General features: G+C 49.2%; 1 protein-coding gene and 1 pseudogene across 2 annotated transcripts in view; one reads left to right on the top strand and one right to left on the bottom strand.

Annotated features, from left to right (window-relative positions):
• LOC119167945 (small G protein signaling modulator 1) overlaps positions 1–23,647 on the top strand; it is a 301,398-nt gene that overhangs the window by 216,344 nt on the left and 61,407 nt on the right. The gene's annotated exons all lie outside the window — the stretch shown is intronic.
• Positions 15,718–19,548, bottom strand: LOC142804270 (uncharacterized; annotated as a pseudogene).

Genomic DNA, 23,647 nt, shown 5'->3' on the forward strand with positions numbered 1-23,647 from the left:
GTATTGGGGTTAGTTGTATTCCACGGATTTTTTCGTCACCTGGTTGATATTATGAATATTATCTATATTGTGGAGTAGCCTGTACGAAATCCTGCTTGGTCCTTTGATTAAACTCTAATATCCTCTTATTTCTATTAGCTATTATTTATGTAAATACTTGGTAGAAAACGGACATTATGGTGACCAGCTTGTAACTTTTCTAGTCCTTGACGTCTCCTTTCTTATGGATTAAGATGATGTTGGCATTCTTCCAAGATTCCAGTACCCATCCTGCCAAGGCACTTTGCATATAAGGTGGCCAGTTTTTCCAACACAATTTCTCCGCAATCTTTCAGCAGGTTTGTTGTTACCTTATCCTCACCAGCAGCTTTGCTACCTTGCATTTCTTCTAGGGCTCTCCTTACTTTTCCTGTCGTTACTGGTAGGATGTTGAATTCATTTGGACTATTATTGTTTCTCACAATAGTATCCTGGTTGTTTTGGCTTCTTTACAGCTCTCTGTAAAACTTCTCAGCCACCTCGACTATCCTATCCATATTGGTTATGACATTGCCTTCCTTGTTCCTCAATGCATAAATCCGATTTCTGCCTATGCACAAGTTTGCTTTCGCAGCTTTTAGGCTTCTGCAGATTTTTACAGCCTGCTCAATCGTTTTCATGTTATACCTCCTGATTTCAGCTACCTTACGCCTATTGATTAACTTTGAAAGCTCCACTAGCTCTATTTTGTCGGTTGTATTTGAGGCTTTTATCGTTTGCCAGCTCTTAATGAGTTTTTTTCAGTCTCCTGAGATAGTTTGCCAGTGTTCTGTCTAGTTATCATACTTCTGACTTCCATTGCGCACTCTTTATTGATACTAGTAAGGTTATTGTTCCTTGTGTCAAGGCTAATGTCGGTTACTTTGTTAAGAGCTGCGAATCTATTCTGGAGCGAAACTCTGAATTTATTTACTTTCCCTCTCACGGCAAGCTCAATTATTGGCTTCTTGCATGTCAGTTTATGTCTGATTTTTTAAATCTTGGTGATTACGTGCTCTTACCAATCTATGGTCACTGCATCGGATCTTGCCAACTACGTCTGCGTTTTGTTTAATGCCTGGGTATGCACACAGAAGTAAGTCTTATTTTGTTTTTAATTTCACCATTAGGACTTCACCAAGTCCACTTACGGTTAGTCCGTTTTCTGGAGAAGGTATTCAAAATCCGTAAGTTATTACATTTTGCGAAGTTTAGTCGAACCTCGCTACAACAAACGTCGCTTCAACGAAAAATTCACGATTCCCTGTCAGCAGTCCATAGGAGTCAACGCATAAATATTGTCGCCACAATGAACACTTTTTCTTCTGCCATCCCGCTACAACGAAATTTCACGATGCAATTCCAGGCTTAGATATTTATTGCTATACAGTAAACACAACATTTACACATTTTGATGCATTTTAAAACATGAAAATACGTCGACGAAGGCTAAAACACGTGTTAACGCAATCACAAATTGCCGCTCTTCTGCAATCATGGGCTCCGTCATTGCTCGATAGCGATGGTAATGAGACTGCCCCGCTTTTGCCTCTGGCTTACTTTTGGGTCGCAGGCGATCCGAAGCTGAAGCTCAGCCGCTCAGTTCATGGTTTCCTTCACGCAGCTGCTGGGTGCAACCGCGGAACGATGCCTTTTCCCATGACATTGCTTATAATTTTGTTTGCCCTTGGCCAGTGTGCTAACTAATCAGAGCGGCTGTCCGCTCTGATTAGTTAGCACACTGGCCAAGGGCAATCAGCTAGCCGCATTATCAGCACAATCAGCTAGCCGCGAGTGGTGAACGATAAGAATAGCATAGAGTAAGGCAATAGTCACTGCTGCACGATACCCTGCCTCCATTTCGGCGTTGTCGGAAACACTTTGACGGCGGACAGCTGCCGGTGTTAACGTGTTAATGCACCTGTTTGGTTCGCTTACGAAAGCGGTTGTAGGCATTGTTTCAGCGTGCTTTTCACAATGGCCTCGCTATGCATGGATGAGACTCATGTCGTGACGCTGCTGGCTAAGAATGGGAAGCAGCAGACACTTCTTGAATTTTGAGAGTAAACGTTTTTTTGTTTTGCTAGCTCAGATCAGCTATATTTTTTCCATTTCACTTCAACGAAATTTTTCCTGCACCCCGTCAGTTTCATTGTACCGGGGTTCGACTGTATAATCAAATTGTGTACAGGATTAAGGTTCAAAAATGCTTGTTTCAACCAATTCTCAGAATAACATAATAAAAATCCCCTCTGGCATTTCTAGATCTGATGTCATTGAAGGAAATCTAGCCTCCCATTGAGAAAAAGAAGAGGTTTCTTTATAATTAACCGCAGCCCAACTCCGCGGGTTGCTGCTGTAGCGTATGATCCGAAGGCTAGAACTCTTTGTCCTCTTCATCGTCGATCCTTTTTTCCAACAGCCATATTCCTCCACTGCATGGTCACCAGCCCGTTTCTTGCCTAGTTTGGCATTAAAGTCACCCATTAGTACAGTGTACTGTGTCTTTATTTATTAATTGCTGACTGTAGTTCTTCGTAGAAATGTTTAACCAAATGATCATCATGGCTTGATGTAGGCACGTAGGTCTGTACCACATTTTTCTTGTACATTTTGTTAAACTTAATTACGATACTCGCCACCTCTTAGTGATGCTACAGTATCCTCCATGTTGCCAGCGATATTCCTATGTATAAGAAATGCGACACCTACTTCTTTTCCGTCAACTAATCCACGGTACCATAGAACATGTCCATTCTTCAGCACTGTATAAGTGTTACTTGTCCTGCTAACTTTGTTTAGCCCTATTACATCCCACTTAACGCCCTTTAATTCCTCGAATAGCGTAGCTAGACTAGCCTCACTAGATAGCATTAAACGTAGCCAAGTTCAGATTCTAATGGTGGGTTGTCTGGACCCAGAGATTCTTATCAACCTTCAATGCGTGCGTCGCAAGTGGCTGCCTTTGACAGCTGCTTTGCAGCTGCTGCGGACTGAGGTCCAAGGGTTCATACGTACTTTTATATGGGAGGTAGTGGCCAAGTACTGACCAGGGTGGCCAATTTTGCTTCGGTGAGGGAGTGCATACTGGCAGGTGGTTACCAGTGTGGCCATACTCCAGACCTTTCTAAAATGCCAAAACACTCTAAACAAACCTGCCAGTGCGTTCGAAGCAGCAAGCACGAAGACTAGATAAATCTGTATAATACTCGTCATTCCCATAGTGGCTGAATGATCGCAGCACTAGAGTTTACGTCTAGTAAATATTGTAGGAAACTTTATGGTCTTAATAGGGAATATCTTGCGGGGTGGGTTCAGTAAAAGAGACCCTGGAACAGTTGTCACGACTTTGTATAAACAAATGTGTGTAATTCATTACACAACTTTAAACATGTGAAGTGCCACAGATCATAGCAGCTCAGCCAAATGTGTTTTTAACTGTTTGTGCCATATGCGTGTACAATTGTTTCAGTACAGATAGCGCCAGCAACCGATCTTATTGGATATCTTAGTCTACGTGACGAAACTTCCTGTGGGAAGCGGGCATCGTCTGCCCGTGTTAGAACGTACTCCGTGTTCACGTGAGCTGAGCGAGTGTTTATCTCACGGTTTTTTCTTTTCTTCATGGCATTGAATTGCCCTAGCTGTGTTGTGCCATGTGTCTAGCAATTGTGAAGCTGCGACATCACGTAATGTTAGTGAGACATATGGTGAGCGGAATCGATTCAGCTCGTCGCTGCTCTGAGTGTTGCGCTCTCGTTGTCCGGTCAATGTCACAATCCATGCGTCTGTGTTCGTAGCTGCAGCCCTGAACACACAACCACATTGCCTGAGTTTACGCCTATCAGTTGTCGTTTTCAGATTATTTTTGTTTGTCTCCATGCCTTCGCAGGTTGTCATTGCACAGGATAGTTATGAAGCGTGGAAGCTTGGGCAAGTTCGTAGGACATAACTGAATGCAGGAACAGCGCAACCTAGAAGTAGTTACTTCGTAACTACGGAAGCGAGAAAAAAAAAACTAGGACAGAAAAGAGCGCTGACTTTCAACAAAGATTTAATATCGGAGTGGTGTACATATATAAGCGAAAAATGAGAAAATTGGGCATGCGTAGAAGGGTGCAGAAACAACCACTGTGATACAATGTCAGCAAAACTCTTGTCTCTTGTTGAATGGGCTGAAAACAAATACAAATGTAACTTAAAGATCGAGATACGCAATCTCTTTTTGCAACAACGCAACCGATGGGCAACTTACACATGTACCATCAGACTTGTTTATTTGATAAGCTTCAATTATCTCACGCATGGCCTGCGAGTTGTGCTTGCTAATACCTAGGTCACTGTTGTTTTTTCCGCCCCAGATAAGCTCGCAAAGCTTTGTAAGCTGGTGAATAATCCAGCTGCTATTAGAGGAAGATGCACTGTGAAACACAGAACGCGCTTTGTACCTTGTGTTATTGGTGTCGTATATCTTATTCCGCTTTTGTGCGGAATGGTATACTTAGGGCAAACCGGAAGGTGCCTTAATGACCGTTTAAGAAAGCACAATAAGAATGTACACAACGTAGTTCAAGGACACCTCAAAATCCACTGCCGAGACTGCGGCTGCGTGCCAGTTTTTGAGCGTTGCGAGGTATTAAGCAAGCAAAACTCGCAGGCCACAGGTGAGATAATTGAAGCTTATCAAATAAACAAGTTTGACGGTAAATGTGTAAGTTGCCCATCGGTTACGTTGTTGCAAAAAGAGATTGCGTATCTCGATCTTTTTTAGGTTTATATGTATTTGTTTTCAGCCCATTCAACAAGAGACAAGAGTTTTGCTGACATTGTATCGCAGTGGTTGTTCCTGCAACCTTCTAAGCATGCCCAATTTTCTCATTTTTCGTCTGTATATGTACACCACTCCGATATTAAATCTTTGTTGAAAGTCAGCACTCTTTTCTGTCCTAGTTTTTTTTTCGCTTCCATAGTTATGAAATAACTACTTCTAGGTTGCGCTGTTCCTGCGTTCAGTACAGAATAGGCTTGTGCAAATAGTGAATTGTAGATTCGAAGCAAGTAGTGATTTTGGTGGAATAATTTCGAATCGAATTCGAATGTTACATATATGAAATATTATAAAAAAAGGTGAATGTTTTTTATGACCAAACTAACCTGCACAATAACTTTTTTTTTTAAATTTGAAACAAGGCCCGTGCAAATGCTATTTTTTGCATCAAAGGAAGTGGAAACCACTTTGAATGGGAGCAGGATTTGAGTTTCGAAAGAATGCAAGTGGTAGTCTGTAGAATATAGAACATTTTGAATGTTCCTATACTTAAAGTGTATAAGTCTGTATAAAAAGCTTTTAAACTTAAAAAATGATTAATCGATATGAGGGTAACAACTTCATTTGAAGGGGCCCTGAAATATTTTTATAATAACCATGGAATGGATTCACTAAAAGAGCTCATTGTCTCTCGAATTCAACGTAGAAAAATTTTAAGAATCCGTCCCATATGAGCGGAGTTATGAAGAATTGTCCCACGCTGCAATCGTATTCTTTCTTCTTTTGTCACGGTTGAAAGCGCTGCAGGCTAAGCATGAAGGGATGGCAGGGGCAAAAAAAAAAAATAAGTAATGTGTGCCGCTTGACTTTGAGCACTTTTTTTCTTTTCAATATGCGTGTTTTTTCGTATGATAGTGTGCACGCGCATGGACACGTCGTGGCCTCCCACGACAGTCTTTGTAACGACCGAGCGCACTATGTTCAAAACAGCCATAGGCTGATGATAGGCCTTTGACGCGCGTTTTTGAGCGTCTTCCGTCATTTCTCGAGAGAAGGGAAAGCAATTTTTAGCTGATTTTGATAATTTATTGTGAATTCCAGGCCGCGTTCTGCATTATCATATTTGGCTCGCGTGTTGTTGGGAGCCTGTACTACTAATCGACAGCATTTTCTTATCATGCTCACAAAGTGTTGCAGGGCCCCTTCAACCTCGAAAAGGAGCTTCGTGACAGCGTGGATTTCCCTTGGATTGGTGTTTTCACTGCTCAGCACTATTTTGCTGCAGTGAAACCACTTTTACAAAGAGTTACACATGAATTATTTGACATTTAGAAAAGTTCTTTTACGACTTAGCTCCTCTCCATTGCTGTGAAACCACCTTTACAGGGTGAACTAATTTGCATTTATATGTTCATTTAGAATAATCTGAAATTTTCAATAATTTAAAATCGATTGGAGAGTGAATTCGAATACTGCATTATTCATTTGAATATTTTCAGCATTCTAATATTCACACAAGCCTAGTAGAGGAGAATAAAATAAGATCGGCTGGCAGTATGGTTGCACATGACAGAGCAGATACCATATGCGTTCGTGTAAGGGCCACACTTTTTTTCTGCGATTTTGAAGGGGGTGCTGGATGGAAGTGTAAAATTTTTGTTAAATTTTTTCTTCACGTATAGGAAAAATTTTTGAATCGTGGCTTATATACCTAACGATGTCTGCATATCGTCTAGCTATTGTTAGGAATTTGCTCTGTCGCGATGGTAGCGGTGGCGAAGAGCGGCGAGCCGTCGAGCGGACTTCGCTGAAGCCTTAGCCCGAAGGCGAAGCAGGGAGGCAATCCGTTTTGAAAACAGCAACAAAAGTAGCGTTTACTGTAGCAGGTTGTCGTTTGTACAGAGCCGGCCAGCACGACAGCGTCGGCTGGGGCAAAATCCTCTAACATGGGGCCGGCACGGCCTTAAATAGCGTTTTGGGACTCTTCTGCGAGACCAGTTCCCCGGAACGGCGCAGTGGCTCGGCTGAGGAGACGCAGCCATACCCAGAACTGCAAGGTCGTTCGGCGGAGGAAGCGACGTTATCCCCGGAACTGCACGGTTCTTCTGCACGGAAGGCGGCGCTGGGAGGGGGGGAGACAGTTCGTCGGAACAGGGCTTGATCTCGTGAGACGTGCTCCCGAACGAGGAACATGTCTGTGGCACAACAGCACCCCCGCCGCCAGACAATGCATCCGGAGTTTTGAGCCGTCAGTGCGGCTCGGAAGGAGGGATGCTGATTGACCGTCGATACTGTAGCCACTCCGTGGTGATCTTCGGAGCCCTGCAGGGAATAACTGGAACGACGGAGTTGAACGCAAAGCCAAACCACTTTTGTGGAAGCAAGCACCCTCTGAACGTCTCTCATAGCGCCAGACCAAGGCAGCAAAGAGATCTATTGACTCTCTACTATTGTACGTTTTAGCACGAGAAACGTATCCCTTAGAGACCTCAAAACACTGGCCCTCACGAATGCTGTGATTACACTGCTCAGTCCCGATGCCAAGAAAGGCCACGCGAAACCATCCTCAATGCCATACGAGTGGGTCGGAACCCGCTGAAGCAGCCCAAAACCAATTCTGTGCAATTTTTTTTGAACAATTTTACCAGAATGGTAGAGGCTGGCCTTCCTGGTAACATATCAGAGTACACTTCAAACAAAATTACATCTGTTAGTGCAATGCGACATTGTTGATACAGTTTAAAGCAAAACGAAAGAAGAGACACCAAAAGTATGCAAAACACGTCAAACCAGAAGGATGTGCCTCAACTTGTATGAGGGAGCTGGGCTGCACTTCAATAAGCTCTGCTGAGACCATCTGCATTTGTGTGCAGCTTCCCTTTCTTATAGCACACACTAAAGTTATGGTGCTGAAGCGTCAAGCTCCACCTAAGTAAACGACCGCTTTTAGACGACATGTTGTGCAACCAAGTCAAGGGGCAGTGATCAGTTTCTACTATGAAGCTCGACCCTGAGACGTAACATGCTAGCTTACAATTGCCCAAACAAGGCAGGCGCACTCTTTTTCTGAAGTGCTGTAAGCTTCCTCTCTGACACTGAGCTTTCTGCTGAGATACAAAACTGGCCGCTCGTGCCCTTCGGCGTTCTTTTGGCACAAAACTGCTCCTAGGCCGCGGTCACTGGCATCACACTGAATAATAAAACTCTGAGAAAAGTCCGGCGCCGCTAGCACAGGTCGTTTTGCGAGAGCGCTCTTCAGGCTCTTGAAAGCATTCTCTTTTCTTGTGTCCCACGAAATGACGGTGGGCTCAGTTTTGCGGAGAGAGTCCGTCAGCGGACTAGCGGGGTTTGAGTAACCTTTGACGTAGTGTTGATAATGCCCCGCCAGTCCCAAAAACGCCCTCAATTCTGACTTTGTGGTGGAACGATGATACTCTAAAACGGCCGCAACTTTCAGCTCGGACGGGCTGCGCTGGCCACGACCCACGATGTGGCCGAGATAACTTACGCTTGCGCACCCTAAGTGGCATTTCTGCGCTCTCACGGGGAGGCCTGCATCACGTAGTCGAGCCAGAACGGTCCTCAAGTGAGTCACATGCTCGACCCACGTATCAGAGAAGATCGCCACGTCATCGAGATACGGCAGGGCGAAATCTCCTAAACCCCGCAACACCCGATCCATGAGGTTTGAGAAGCAGTAGGGAGCATTCTTTAAGCCGAAAGCAAGCATTAAAGTGCGAAATGTTCCCAATGGGGAAATGAATGCGGCATAACGAGAGGCTCGCTTCGTCAACGGGACCTGCCAGTATCCCCGTACCAGATCTAAGAGGGAGATATATGTGGATTTTGCCACGGTTTCTACTCTCTCCTCGATATTAGGTATCGGATACGTCTGATCTAAAGTGATCTTATTTAGCCGGCGGTAGTCCACGCATGGCCTAGGGTCTTTTCCCGGAACCTCGACTAGTATGAGTGGGGAGGTGTAATCGCTTTCACCTGGAATGATGACCCCCAAGTCACACATGCGGCGGATCTCGGCTTCCATGATTTCCCTTTGCCTCGGCGATACGCGGTAAGCCTTGCTAGAGATCGGTTCTTCACTTGATAACTGAATATCATGCTCTACCAAAGCGGTTTTTTCTGGTTTGTCGCAAAACACGTCTGCGTAGTCTCTAACTACTTTCGTGAGATCATCACGCTGACTCTCCGTGAGACTTTGTTCTTCGGCAATAAGCTGTATGAACCTGTTAGCTGGCGCGTCGGTTTCACATGGAAAACTTAAGAGGTCGGTCTCCACTGCGTTCGCCGCATTCAGTGTCATGTTAACCACGGCATGGTGCTGGATGTAAGGCTTCATTAAATTACTGTGGTAAACCTTACCTTTCTTTCGGCCCAGTTTTACCTCGTAGTTTGTATCTGAAAGCTTGGACATTACTTTAGCTGGCCCTTCCCACTGCATGTCCATTTTGTTCTTTTTACACTGTCGTAGCACCATTACCTGGTCGCCGATGTTGAACGTGCGCTTCCGGGACAACTTATCGTAGTAAGTCTTTGCTAAACTCTGAGCCGCCTTTATATTTTCCTCAACTAGCTCTCTGGTTTTAGATAGTCTTTCCAACAGATCTAAAACGCAGCTGACTACGCGTGGGTCTTCTTCATAACCTTCCCACGAGTCTCTCAATAGCCGAAATGGAGATCTTAAGTTTTTTCCATAAACAAGCTCGGCGGGACTGAATCCCGTTGTCTCGTGGGGAGCGGACCGTATGGCAAACAGTGCCGCGGGTATGCATGCCTCCCAATCTTTGTTATGTTCAAAGCAAAGAGCTCTCAGAACTTGCTTGAGTACCGCATGCATCCTCTCCACGGGGTTAGGCTGTGGATGTCCTGTAGAGCTGTGGATTATTTTTATTCCACAGCGTTCAAAAAACGCTGTTGTGAGACAACTGGTAAATACGCTCCCATTGTCACTCTGAATCTCGGCTGGAAAGCCAACGCTAGCAAAAATGAACAAAAGTGCGTCCACAATGCAGGGAGAGGTGAGCTCTTTTAGCGGAACCGCTTCGGGAAATTTCGTTCCCACGCACAAAACAGTTGAAATGTAGCGGCAACCGGAACGGGACTCTGGAAGGGGGCCAACAATATCGATTACGAGCCTCCGGAACGGTTCTGTGATAACAGGCACTAATCTCATCGGGGACTTCCGTTTGTCAGTAGATTTTCCTACTCTCTGACACGTGTCGCACGATCGCACGAAGTTTTCTACATCTTTCCAGCATCCAGGCCAATAGAAATCCTGTGCGAGCCTCGCCTTTGTTTTCTTGATGCCAAGGTGGCCCGCCCAGGCATTTCTGTGCGCCAGTTCTAAAAACTGTCGTCGGTACTTGTCTGGCACTAGAAGCTGGTCGAACGTTCTACCCTCAGCGTCCCGATACTTTCGATACATGAGCCCTGCTTTCGTGTAGAATGAGATGTTCTTTCGGGCTACTCCTTCTTTCCCGTTATGCTGCAGATTCTTAATGGTATCATCACTTGCCTGCGCAGTGACGAGTGTGTTCCTGTCTACTTTACTGAGCTCTTCCCAACAAGTGGATGTTGGACCAAGCAGGGACGACTGAACGTTCTCCTGAAGCGCCCTGTTTTCATCCACCTCCACAGGCTTGTCGCGTTCGGCAGCCAATACCGTATCCGGAGCCCTACTGTCTTCGATGTCTTGTGATACCCTAATCGCCTCTTGGCCCGAGTCTCCCTGGGGAGTTGTCTCACGCTCGACCGCCTCCTCGTTCGAAACCGAGACCTCAAGTCTACCCGCGAGAGCGCGGGACCGCGATCGCGTGAGTGCCATGCACGCGAGGGGAGATGAAAATGACTGGCCCTTTTCTTTAAGGAGCTGCTCTGATTTATTGGAAAAAAGGTACGGAAAATCTTGGGGCAAATTAGGGCTCACGGCCGCCTCAGTGCGTAATTTGTGATTGCACAGGACACGCTACGTCCCATGCGCCGTGGGAGTCGTTTACTTGATTCCACTGATGTGTGGGTGCATCTATGTCGGGCAAACCGGCAGGTGCATAAATGACCGCCTCCAAGAACACCGAAACAATGTGCACAATGTGGTACAAGGGCATCTTGGCATTCATTGCCGAGATTGTGGGTGCACCCCTCTCTTTGATCAGTGCTCAATATTGGCAAGGCACAGCGACCAGCTTACCCGAGAAATTATTGAAGCCGAAAAAATACACTTGCTAGGAGATAAATGTGTAAGCACATCATCGATTGCTTTATCACAGGCTGAACTTGATTACCTAGCTGGGCTTTGAGACAATAGAGGACCTGTCACACGTGTTTTGTTACTGATGTGTAGATTAGGCGTGCCTTTACCTTCATGCTCTGTTATCATCCTTTTTAGCAGTATATATTCTTGCCACTCTGTCAAATAAAGTTAGTTGGAAGTCAGCGCTCTTTCTGTCTACCCTGTCCTTTTTCCTTTGTTCGCACGCTGAAACATCTTGCAAATATGACTACGCACCAACTAGCCCAAGTTTCCACTCTTGTCAATGTCTGTTCCCTTCATTCTGTCCTGAAGCCAGAGTCTGGCATCTTCAGGCAACACACGATAGAATTGCTCGAGGGCCACACAATCAATCACCCTGTCGTGGTTACAGTAAGCATCTGCACTTCTAAGCCATTCTTTCAAATTAGACTTAAGCTGGTACACGAACTCTGTGCATGATTCACTGCCCCTTTTTGCTTGCCGAAACCGCTGCCGAAATGCCTCGGCAGACAAGCGGTACTTACGAAGGAGGGCCGCTTTGACCTTAGCGTAGTCGTCAGAGTCTTCTTTAGACAACCGTGCGATTACTTCCGCGGCCTCTCCCGGAATGACTGACAGAAGCTTCTGGGACCAGACACCTTCATTTATCCCAATTTTCTTGCACGTGCGCTCAAAGTTCACTAAAAAAAGCGCGATGTCTCCACCCGTCCTAAACGGCAGAATCAAATCTTGGATTTTCTGTCTTGGCATTTCGTCTGCCAGGTATAGCGAACTAAACTGCGCCGATTTTATGCGAAGCTGCTCAAGTTCTAGCTCTTTCATTCTAAGAGCATGTTGACGCTCTTCTCGCCTTTTACGCTCCTCAGCCTCCTCGCTTTCGCGTTTTAGACGCTCCTCAACCTCCTCGCGTTCGCGTTTTCGACGCTCCTCCGCCTCCTCGCATTCGCGCTTTCGACGCTCCTCAGCCTCCTCGCGTTCGCGTTTTTGACGCTCCTCAGCCTCTCGCTGTTTTTCTTTAATTGTCTCCATGGCCTCTTCTACCTCCTCTTCAGTTATTCCCTCCGCCTTCATGACATTTAGAATATTTCCTTTACGGCTCGTCTTAGCGACAGAAACGCCCAGCTGCTCACAAACATCGAGAAGGTCCCTCACTTTGAGCTTCTCCATTGTGTACCGCAACTCGTGCACGTTCCTTTCTGAAATAGCTTTGTCTCAGAAGCTATATTCTTCGACGTGAAGCAAGTCGAGAACCAGCCAAGCACTAGCCACCTAAAGATCTAAAAAGAACATACTTGGCTACTCTGTGCTAACAGGGTCTGACGACAAAAGATGAACGTCAGGCACTCACCCAACTAGAGCGGGTGACTTCGGCCATCTCGTCGTTGCCGTCGAGCGGTGTCGTGGGTGTCCTCGGGCCTGCCAAGATCCGCTCCAACTTTCTAGCCGTTGAAGTCGGCGTAGCGGGTCCTAGGGCAGCAAAACGATATCACGGTGGTCGTCCTCGGGCTTCCAGGGGTCCGATCCAACTTTTCAGCCGTTGAGATCGGGGTAGCGGGTCCCAGAGCAGCAAAACGTTGAGGACAGGGGTAGCGTATCCCGCCGCTGCCACCACTGTTAGGAATTTGCTCTGTCGCAATGGTAGCGGTGGCGAAGAGCGGCGAGCCGTCGAGCGGACTTCGCTGAAGCTTTAGCCCGAAGGCGAAACAGGGAGGCAATCCGTTTTGAAAACAGCAACAAAAGTAGCGTTTACTGTAGCAGGTTGTCGTTTGTACAGAGCCGGCCAGCACGACAACGTCGGCTGGGGCAAAATCCTCTAACATGGGGCCGGCACGGCCTTAAATAGCGTTTTGGGACTCTTCTGCGAGACCAGTTCCCCGGAACGGCACAGTGGCTCGGCTGAGGAGACGCAGCCATACCCGGAACTGCAAGGTTGTTCGGCGGAGGAAGCGACGTTATCGCCGGAACTGCACGGTTCTTCTGCACGGAAGGCGGCGCTGGGAGGGGGGGAGACAGTTCGTCGGAACAGGGCTCGATCTCGTGAGACGTGCTCCCGAACGAAGAACATGTCTGTGGCACAACACTATGGACATCCTTGCTAGATGTCTCGACTGGTATCGCTGCTTAGGCTTGGCTCATCACTGCTGCTCGGGTCATCTGCACATTGATGTATTAAATGATCCTTACAGCTGCCCATGGCATTGGAAATCCTGCTGACCTTACAACTGTTAACAGTGTAAAGAGGTTTATTGGGCGAACCAAAAGGGCAGGTGGGAAATTCGAGATAGCGACAGGACGAGGAAGATGGAGGAGCTCGAGTGCCGATCTCATGGTGCCTTACTCTGCGATGATGCTTGCTGTTCCCTTTTGTCTTCATCATTCCTTCATTATAATTGCCCCCGTCGATAAAGATCAAGCCATCCTGGCAATCTAACAGGTGGGAACGAGCGGGTCGAAGTACGGCTTCAAGCGGTCCACGTGAACAATATCGTGTCCACGCCGACGATGGTCACCGGGTGGCGTAAGCAGTTCAATGGCGTAAGCGGTTCAATGCCGTAATTGACGGGCGATGTGCGCTCTACCACGCGGTATGGACCATGGTAATTTGAAAGTAGCTTGGTAGACAAACCAGGTGCACAGGGTGGTACATACAGCCATACAAGGGTTCCAGGGGGGAACTTTGCGGCAGGAGGGTGGTCGTCATCGCGGGCCTTTTTCTGGCGTTGCTGGTCAGCCGTAGTAAACTGCTTCACTAGTTGGCGGCATTCTTCGGCGTGACGGGCGGCTTCAGACACGGTCATGCACCCAGATACATCTGGTGCGTATGGCAGCAAAGTGTCAATTGTGTGCGATGGTTGACGTCCGTATAGAAGGTAGAATGGAGAAAAGCCGGTGGTGACTTGGGTAGCGGTGTTGTACGCGTAGGTCGCAAACGGAAGAACCAAGTCCCGGTTCGTTTGGTCAGATGCCACATGCGTCGCGAGTATGTCATCCAGGGTCCGATTAAACCGCTCAGTCAGGCCATTCGTCTGAGGGTGGTAAGCAGTACTCATCCGGTGTACAATATGGCAGTGACGGAGAAGTGCTTGGATTACGTCGGATAGAAATACACGGCCCCGGTCTCTGAGGAGCTCGCGAGGAGGGCTGTGACGCAACGCAAACCGATGGAGGATGAAAGATGCGACATCCTGAGCGGTCGCCGTAGGAAGAGCAGCGGTTTTGGTGTACCGTGTCAGGTGATCTACAGCAACGATAGCCCACCGGTTACCTGCTGTGGTCAATGGTAGTGGTCCGTAAAGGTCGATTCCGACGCGATCGAATGGGCGGTCAGGGCACGCAAGCGGCTGTAGTGGAGCTGCCCTTGCATTCGGTGGCTGTTTTCGTCGCTGACACTCGTGGCAGCCGCGAATAAACTGTCGAACAAAAGTAAACATCCCCCGCCAGTAGTACCGCTTCCTTAAACGCTCGTGGGTCTTGAAGACACCGGCGTGAGCGCATTGCGGGTCGGAGTGAAATGATGCACAGATTGTAGAGCGCAGTTTTCGGGGAATAACGAGCTGCCACTTCCTGCCGTCTGGTGAGTAATTGCGTCGGTACAAGAGGCCACCTCGAATGGTGAAGTGCGAAGCCTGGCGTTGCATTGCTCGAGTGATGGGAAGTGTCGGTACTCGAGATAAGACGTCCAGAAGCGAAGTTATCCATGGATCGTCGCGCTGTGGAGAGGTCATTGTATCGATGTCAAAAGCGGACAGCGCGTGTTCCTTAGAAGATATAGAGGCAGCCTCAGTCGACAGTGGTGATCGCGAGAGCGCATCAGCATCGACATGTTGGCGGCCGGAATGGTACACGACGCGGATGTCATACTCTTGAAGTCGCAGAGCCCAACGAGCAAGGTGACCTGATGGATCCTTCAGCGACGACAACCAACATAAGGCGTGATGGTGTGTAACTACAGCAAAGGTGCGGCCGTATAAGTATGGGCGAAATTTCACAATTGCCCAAAGTATGGCTAAGCACTCTTTTTCGGTAACACTGTAGTTTACCTCAGCCTTGTTGAGCATTCTGCTGGCGTAGGCGACGACATACTCAGGGGATCCAGGCTTGCGTTGAGTGAGAACTGCACCGAGACCGACACCGCTGGCGTCTGTATGAATTTCAGTTGCAGCTGTGGGATCATAGTGGCGCAGTATAGGCGGTGATGTCAGGAGACGGCGAAGAGTGGTAAATGCATGATCACATTCGAAAGATCATGATGAGATGTCGTTGGCGCTGCTTAAAAGTTGGGTCAAAGGGGCAATTATGGAGGCAAAGTTGCGCACAAACCGACGGAAGTAGGAGCACAATCCTACGAAGCTGCATAACTGTTTTACAGTCGTTGGTTTGGGGAATTCAGTAACAGTGCGTAGTTTAGCCAGGTCGGGAAGAACACCATCCTTTGATACGACGTGACCGAGAATGGTGAGCGTCTGAGCAGCGAAGTGGCATTTCTTGAGATTCAGTTGGAGCTGCGCATTCTTCAGACACGTGAGGACATGTTTCAGGCGTACAAGATGTGTTGCGAAATCGGGTGCAAAGACGACGATATCGTCAAGGTAGCAGAGGCATATGTTCCATTTCAAACCCCGCAGAACCGATTCCATCATGCGCTCGAATGTGGCCGGCGCATTGCAGAGGCCGAAGGGCATGACATTGAACTCATATAGCCCGTCCGGTGTCACGAAGGCTGTTTTTGGACAATCACCATCTGCTAAGGGCACCTGCCAATACCCCGAACGCAAATCTAACGACGAAAAAAACTCGGCACCTTGTAAGCAATCAAGGGCATCATCAATCCTGGGCAAAGGGTATTGTGGTGGTTCTTGGGCCCTCAGACGCAGAAACCCAAGACAAGGACAAGAGAAACATCTATTGACTTCACACACAAAACAATCACAACACTGTGGCTATCTGTACAACACACTGGCTCCGTAATTCAGTCATACAGTCCTTATGTCTACGCGCCCGCGAGTAACCCACGCGTCCTCACTACTCGGAAGTCTTAATTCCGTCGGGTGCCACTCACGCTCACGCTGAAGACGATGGCGTCGACGACGCAACCTCGCCACGGGAAGGTTCCAAGTGCACGGGAGCTCACGAGCAGACCATCAGCTGCTCGTGCTGGACCAGGCGGCCCCACGCTGCGGCCGACGCAACACCGAGGTCGCACCTTCAATTGGCGGTTGTGCCGGACCGGCTCCGACGTGGCACCGTGGCCACGATCTCGGTGACTAGTTGTGCCGGACCCGAGTCTGGACAGGATCAGCCGCTTGCCCTGGCCCGCACGCTCTTCCGCCACAGGAACAGCATGTCAGGCCCGGCCCGGAACCGCCACTCGCCTCAGGAACATGCCACGCTCGTCCCGGTTGGGTTGGTGACACCCGCTCGTTGGTTCGGTCCCCTGAGGCCCAACGCCTAGCGCTCTTGCTAGCTGGCCGCGTTCTTCCTCTGCCCGTCGCTGTTCCGAAACTCACGCGCTCGCGTTCGTCTGACCCCGTGCACACTTTGTCTTCGTCGATTATTTTCCCTGTCGGTTTCACTTCCAGTTTCGATTTTGGTTGTGGGAAGCACTCTTACCACACTCCCCCCAACTTCCAGTACGTTGTACACACGTAACACACAGTTCCCGAATATAACAAAGGTTCCGCACACTTTAAATGTCACAGTTTAGATGTAAAAAAAAACCCAATTGCACTATGATGACAACATGATAAAAAAAATTGTGTACAACGGCAATAAGTCACTGCTCGGTAAAAGCCGCTCGACTCATGTAGTCGGCACCAACGTTGTTCACACCACGAATGTGTTCCACGTGAAAGTCATATTCCATAAGAAGGAGACTCCACCGCTGGACTCGATTATTTAGGTGCCTAGCTGACTGAATATAAGTCAATGGCTGGTGGTCACATTGCAACGTGAACGGCTTGCCATAGAGAAAAATGTGGTATTTGCGAACAGCCCAGACTACGGCAAGGCCTTCTCTTTCAATTGTGGAGTAGGCTGCTTCGCGGGGTAGTAATTTACGGCTCGCGTAGGAAACTGGGTGCAGACGGCCTTGGTGTTCCTGGAGCAATACTGCTCCTAAGCTCCGCGAAGACGCATCCGTGCGCAGAACAAATGACTTATGCAAGTCGGGTGACTTCAGCACAGGCTGCGTGGACAATAGATTCTGCACTTCTCGAAACGCTCTCTCATGTTCTTCACCTCTGAGATACGCATGTAGATGCCTCGGGTATTCTGCCCAATGTCGAAATAAAACGTCTTGTGTTTACACGCATGTGGCGCCCTTCAGGTAGTTCTCCTTTGAAAGCTCCGTCGTCCGTGCCAAACTCTTCTAGTAAGTCCGTGAGCGCGTCGCGGAACTCGATCATACCCTGTGCAGGGATGGCGATCTGGGACCTAGGACCACCTCGTGCTATCGTCTGGGACACCCTTAGAAACCGCCCCCTGGAGTTTTCCTTGAGATCCAGGTAGTAGCGCCTATTGTCCTTAATCATTATCTCACTTTTCAACTTGCCATCCTCAGGCAGTTTCTCTGGATTGGGGGGACCCAGGGAACCGTACAGCTCACTGAAGGATGTCAGGTGGTCTTGGAACTCAGCCGCTGTTGACATGGCGAGGAAGAGACGACTTTTCCTACCCACTACCCCGACCTGTTGCACCTCGGCCACCTTGATGAAGCGGCCCCGGCGGTTCTGCTTGACATCCAGGTAAAACCTCTTGGACTGGATCTGGAGCATCTTGGTGGCCAGCTCCTGCTCACCCTTCGACATGAGCTGTCCTCTGTTTTCCGAAGCACCGTAATCTTCACTGGAGGACCCGTGCCCTGCGGATTTACTTTGGGATTGATGTTGCTCACCGACGCTTTCCCGATCCGACATGATTTTCTTGCCAACCGCCTTGAAACACTTTCGCAAAGTTTCGTCATCCACTTGATATTTTTTAAGCGCCTCACTTCCCACTTGTAAAGCAGGCAGAGTCATCACAGGTAAAGAAGTGTGCTTCTTCGTTTCTCCTGCTTTTCCCACGAGGACTTCTTCAGGTAGGGGCCACTTTTCCATGGCTTCATGCGGTGGCTCATACCCTTCCTCTGCATTCGATCTTGGTTGGGTTGCGTGCAAATTGCCAGATACATCCTGCTCACCATTGATAGCATTTCCTTTGCTAGAGTCTGTGCATGGTGCACGCCTTGTTTCCACGTGGCCATGGTCATGCTGTGGTGCTGACTCATTCATAGGTAACGTATCCGGCAATGCCGCGCCCTTGATGTTGCCCAAAATTACGTCGTATAATGGGTCGGTCATACACTTAATGAGTACTTCCCCAGTAAACAATGTACATTGCAAAAGGACTTTTGCCTCTGGGAGGTATCGCACAGTACGGTCCAGTAAGTACACTGGGCTCGTCGTTCCCGTGAACTTCTCCTTCGGAACCAAGGATTGCCGCACGACGACCGTGTTGCAGCCGGTGTCTCGAAGCACATGCACTGGTCTGTCCTCTAGGAACCCCTCCACAACAGGCATGTCAGCGACTCCAACGTTCGCGGATCGTCGACTTGATGTGGCATTGACGATGGGTATTGTTCCGCCGTCTTGGAGAACAATGTAGCCACTCTTATGGTGTTCAGGTGTCAAGTCTTCGCGTTTTTCCGATAGCATACATGATGCCTGGTCTTTGCCAAATTTTCTACCGGGGCATCTGTCACTGCTGTGTCCACTTTGTTTGCATACTCCGCATCGGCTGAAAGTATTCCCTTTCGTGCGGGACCAGCAGTCGGCTGCGCGATGGCCTGCCTTGTCACAAAGGAAACAGCGACTTGCAGGCTTCTCCGTCTTCTTCGCGGACTCCGGCTTGGACACCGAAGGTCCCGGATCCTTGGGAATCCGTTCTTTTCCTAAGTTTGTGAGCGCCTGTGCTTCCATGAAGTTATCGGCAGTCTCGCAAAGCGAACTCAGGGTTTTGCAACTTCTCTCCTTGAGAAAGATCCTGAGTGCCGGAGAACAACCCTTCATGAATTGCTCACTTATCATCAGATCTCGCAAGCTAGCAAAGCTTGTCTCCGTTTTTCCCACTTCAAGCCAACGGTCAAAGTAGCCGGAAAGTCTTGCAGCATACTGCAGACCAGTCTCGTTTTCTTCGGGCTTCGCTTTACGAAATTTTTCGCGGTAGCCTTCCGCAGTATAGCGGAACCTCTGAAGAAGCGCCGCTTTCAGTTGATCATAATTCAGCACAGCTGTTGGATCTAACCGGCCTATGACTGTTAGCGCTTCTCCTGTCATGCATAGGCTAAGCGAAAGAGCCCACTTTTCACGCGGCCACCCTTGACACGTGGCGACCCGTTCAAATCGCTGCAGGTACGCGTCGAGGTCGTCCCGAGCCTCATTGAAGGGCGGAATAAGTTTATGAGGACTGCAGACCTCTGTTATTCCTCTGGCGCTCATGCTGGATCCTCCTTGTTCGTCAGCCACCATTGGCTATACCCTGCTTGCGCTCTCCTGAAGTCGAAGCTTCAGTTCGAGGATCTTCAGCTCTTGTTCCTGCACCTTCTGCTGCTGCTCTAACAGCTTCTGCTGCCTCTCAGCGTTTTCTTTCGCGATCTTGCGCTCCCTAGCACGCTCATCTCGAGCTTCAACGCACTCTCGCTCAACCCACTCTCTGAGCTCCTCGTTCTCCAACCCTAGCTGTCGGCCAAGTGCAATAAATTTCTCCCTGTCCATGACAAAGGCTGTGTCTGAGTAATGGCTTTAGATTTTAATAAGCCATCCTGGCAGGCTCGCCAATTGTGGTGGTTCTTGGGCCCTCAGACACAGAAACCCAAGACAAGGACAAGAGAAACATCTATTGACTTCACACACAAAACAATCACAACACTGTGGCTATGTAATTCAGTCATACAGTCCTTATGTCTACGCGCCCGCGAGTAACCCACGCGTCCTCACTACTCGGAAGTCTTAATTCCGTCGGGTGCCACTCACGCTCCCGCTGAAGACGATGGCGTCGACGACGCAACCTCGCCACGGGAAGGTTCCAAGTGCACGGGAGCTCACGAGCAGACCATCAGCTGCTCGTGCTGGACCAGGCGGCCCCACGCTGCGGCCGACGCAACACCGAGGTCGCACCTTCAATTGGCGGTTGTGCCGGACCGGCTCCGACGTGGCACCGTGGCCACGATCTCGGTGACTGGTTGTGCCGGACCCGAGTCTGGACAGGATCAGCCGCTTGCCCTGGCCCGCACGCTCGTCCGCCACAGGAACAGCATGTCAGGCCCGGCCCGGAACCGCCACTCGCCTCAGGAACATGCCACGCTCGTCCCGGTTGGGTTGGTGACACCCGCTCGTTGGTTCGGTCCCCTGAGGCCCAACGCCTAGCGCTCTTGCTAGCTGGCCGCGTTCTTCCTCTGCCCGTCGCTGTTCCGAAACTCACGCGCTCGCGTTCGTCTGACCCCGTGCACACTTTGTCTTCGTCGATTATTTTCCCTGTCGGTTTCACTTCCAGTTTCGATTTTGGTTGTGGGAAGCACTCTTACCACAGGTATACGTCTTTGCGAGTGATCTTATTTAAGCGCCTGTAATCAACGCAGAAGCGAATTGTACCATCCTTCTTCTTAACAAGAACGACAGGTGATACCCATGGACTTTGGGAAGGTCGGATAATGTCGCGCTTGAGCATATCGTCAACGTGTTCGGTGATAACCTGACGTTCCGTGGCAGAAACACGGTATGGTCGCTGTCGTATTGGCGCGTTGGAACCTGTGTCGATGCAGTGGAAAAAACTGGGAGTTCGGCCAAGGGTAGGTTGAGCAACGTCAAAGAATTTACGAAACTGGTAGAGCAGCTGAAGGAGCTCAGAGCGTTCAGATGGCGATAGTCCGTCGGCAATCGATAAATCGAAAAGCTCGGAAGGTGGTATATTGGAAGGGTTAAGGGCACTGATGGCGTTGTAGTCACCGGAACAATCTGGTGGCATGGTAAAAATTTGTTCTTTATCAATGACATGCACGTGTCCAAGAGATTCACCTTGAAACAGTTCGACGGGATACGGAAGGAGATTGATGAGGCAAAGAGCACTGTTTCCTTCAGAAATAGAGAGGGTTGAATAAGGCAGAAGAAGTGATCTTCGTCTAAGGAAGAGGCTTGATGGTTCAAAGAATGCAGCTTCATTCCTAATGCCGTCACAGAACACAGGGAGCAACACAGCTGCTGTCGGAGGAATTTCAGTGCCTTCTTTGACGACGAGTTTGTGTACGACGGGCTGAATGCGGCTGGTTGGTTTTATCGTAAAACGGTAAAAGTTCAAGCTCCGATCTTGCACAATCAATAACGGCATGGTTACGCGATAAAAAATTCCATCCAAGTATGATGTCGTGTGAGCATGACGAAAGGGCAATAAACTCAACAGTGTAGTGGTCCTTTGCGATCATCAGTCGGACAATACAGGCGGCTACAGGCTGAACCGGGTCCCCATTCGCTGTCTGCAAAGACATCATATTAAGAGGCGTCGTCACTTTTCGGAGCTTGCGGCAAAGTTTAGCGTCTATCACGGAAACGGCAGTGCCAGTATCCACTAGAGCATATGCTCGAGTACCTTCTACAAAAACTTCTACAATATTCGACGGCAATGTCCGAGGACTTGAGCATTTTGACAGCGCAGTTGTTGCCTCCTGAACTGCGGCGGTTAGTTTCCCTCGTGTTCAGGAGCTGGCCGACGACGCATGGGTGACAGGGAGCGACGACGGGGTGAAGGTGAGTGACCAGACATAGTACGCGGACATTCCCGTGAAGACGAGCTTGACTGAGGGTCAGAATATTCCAGACTGGATGGAGGAAGGTCCATGAAGCTGTTCTGTGTCCGGGCGTCTGTGTATCCCGGCATGCGACGACGGCAGTAACAGGCGATATGGCCAGGGCCGCCGCACGCAAAACAGATGGGCCGGTTATCGCGCATTCTCCAAGTATTGGCGACGAGGGGAGCAGTCCATGCGGCAGATGGGTGAGTTGAGGCTGTGGTGGCAATGGGAGGAACCCAGGTGGTGGACGGCTGAGTCGGGGCTGAGGTATAAGCAGTCCCTGGAACAGCGGGGGTGGTGTCGCTTCTGCCGCTTTAGTGCCTCAGCGTAAGTAAGAGGCGCGGTGACGGGGGGCTGCTGCAAGGGCACCGGCATAGCCTCGGAAATCTGCTCCTGGACCACATGTCGGAGCATGGGAGCCAATGGTGGTGGGTGTCGCAGTGGCTGTTGGTGCGAGAGCTCCTGGCGTTGAGCAAAAGACAGCAGAGAAAGCTGCCGAGCCACTTCCTTTCGCACGAAGTCTTTCATTTGTGCGAGAAGGTTTGTCTGGTCAGTCATAACGTCCAGTGCGGTCACTGGTTGGATTGTCTGGAATGAGTGTCGCGTCTGAGCTCGTTGCCTCTGCAATTCATCATAGCTTTAGCACAAAGTCACTACTTCTGCCACAGTGCTAGGAGACTTCGTGAGAAGCATCTGGAAAACGTCATCGTCGACGCCCTTCATAATGTGCTGTATCTTCGCACTCTTGCTCATGGAAGCATCGACGCGCCGGCAGAGATCGATCACATTTTCTATATATGATGTGAAAGTTTCACCTGGCTCCTGTGACCGTGTGCGCAAACGTTCGGTGCGTAGCTTCCGTAAGGCAGGACAACCAAAAACGGCACATATTGCCTCCTTGAAGGCGGATCAATTCGCGAACTCGGTTTCGTGGTTCGTATACCACAGCTTGGCCACGTCGATGAGATAAAAATGGACAGTGACTAACTTAGCAGCGTCATCCCACCTGTTGGGTCCACTGACTTTCTCGTATGATGACAGCCAGTCCCCGACGTCCTGGTCTTCAGTGCCGGCAAAGATCGGGGGGTCTCGCTGATGAACCGGGCCGGGGCAAGTAGCGGCCGCGAGAGGTATTGTTTGTTGGGCAGCGTCAACTTGCATGGTCGACGGCAGGGTGCGGGATCGGAGTTTCAGGTTGTAGGCAATGTGGTTACCCAGCACGATCCACCAAATGTAAAGAGGTTTATTGGGCGAACCAAACGGGCAGGTGGGAGATTGGAGATAGCGACAGGACGAGGAAGATGGAGGAGCTCAAGCGCCGATCTCGTGGTGCCTTACTCTGCGATGATGCTTGCTGTTTCCTTTTGTTGTCATCATTCTTTCATTATAACAGTAACATTCGTGAACATGGCACACCACTCATTTAAAACCCAAGAGCAGCCCAGTTGAACTGACGCTTTGTTTAGTCGTCTGGTCGGGAATTTTTCGTCACGACCCGCCGCCATTTATTCGGAGTTCTGGTGTCTAAATTCTGTCTTTATAATGGACACTCGGTGCTGACGGACAGCGCTGTGTGACGAAGCTGCATGACAGCTATTGCCATCGAGCGGCTCCCGTGAAATGCATCATATGTGAGACACAACGCACTGCTGTTTGCTGGCGCAATTTACTTTTTTTTTACTAATTCTGGCTGCGAGTTGGGAGAAGCGGCCCTTACATGAGGCCCCTAATCGAGTGTGTACGGCATAGAGTCTCTCGCAAAAATACCTAGAGA

This window comes from Rhipicephalus microplus, chromosome 3, assembly GCF_043290135.1.
Source record: "Rhipicephalus microplus isolate Deutch F79 chromosome 3, USDA_Rmic, whole genome shotgun sequence".
NCBI classification, from domain to species: domain Eukaryota; kingdom Metazoa; phylum Arthropoda; class Arachnida; order Ixodida; family Ixodidae; genus Rhipicephalus; species Rhipicephalus microplus.